At 51.5% G+C, this 839-nt stretch overlaps 1 protein-coding gene and 1 long non-coding RNA gene across 4 annotated transcripts in view; one reads left to right on the forward strand and one right to left on the reverse strand.

The window, feature by feature from the left end:
- The window catches only part of KIAA1324 (KIAA1324 ortholog), a 59,378-nt gene that overhangs the window by 51,775 nt on the left and 6,764 nt on the right, over positions 1 to 839 (forward strand). The window lies entirely within an intron of this gene.
- The window catches only part of LOC107182958, a 14,950-nt gene continuing 14,208 nt past the window's right edge, over positions 98 to 839 (reverse strand). The window contains exon 4 of the long non-coding RNA XR_001513718.1: positions 98 to 357. This is a non-coding gene — a long non-coding RNA (uncharacterized LOC107182958). The remainder of the gene's footprint in view (positions 358 to 839) is intronic.

Consider the following 839-nt stretch of genomic DNA (forward strand, 5'->3'; position numbering starts at 1 on the left):
ATCCTGAAAGACCACCAGCCCTATGGAGTCCAGGCCTGCGAGCCCTGTGGCTCAGGGACCCAGAGCAACAAGGTGCCAGCAGTGTGACGTGCATCCTCACCTCAGCCTCAGAGGGTGCCAGGTCCTAGATGGGGTTTTGGAGGGGCTGATCCCCAAATGTCCCCCATAGCATACTCCCAGGGTGGAGTCCTGGAGGACACCCATCCAGGCTGTGACCATGGATGGCACGTTCTTACCTGTAGAAGTTGGTTGTCAGGGGCTAGGCCTCAGTCGTGAACAAGCCTCATCTTCAAGAGATGGGTAAGGGAGATCTGTGACCGTCTGGTCCCAAGGGTTATTTGGCATCTGGGCAGTGGCCTGAAGGGAAGAAACAGTGGGACCTGTGGCTCAAATTCAGACCTACTTCACCCCAGCCTCTTATCAGGGGAATCTGCCCCCTCTCCTTTGGGAAGGTAACCCACCTTTGCTGGGACATATGGTTAATTGGCATTGCTGTCTTCTATCCAAGTGGTTTCTTATAAAGCAGTGCTGTTGGCCACGTACTGTCTGAATCTAGGAAAGTACTCTGGCTAAAAGCTCTTAAATATTCATTAATGCTTTTAAGTGAATTTGTGTTTTACTGACCACAACCACATGGGCATACATCTGTAAGGCATTATGTATCGTCTGCAAACGTTGCTCAGTTTAGCTGTGCAGTAAGTGCAACATTCTGCAGATCCTGGCAGCGTCTTTGGGGCTTCCTCGACTTTAGCCACACACTTGTTCTCCGAGGGCTCCCTCTGCTGCCAAGGAAGGGAATGACAGTTGTGTAAGGCAGGGGCTGAATGAGGACCCTAAAA

Source organism: Myotis davidii, unplaced genomic scaffold, assembly GCF_000327345.1.
Source record: "Myotis davidii unplaced genomic scaffold, ASM32734v1 scaffold217, whole genome shotgun sequence".
NCBI lineage: Eukaryota > Metazoa > Chordata > Mammalia > Chiroptera > Vespertilionidae > Myotis > Myotis davidii.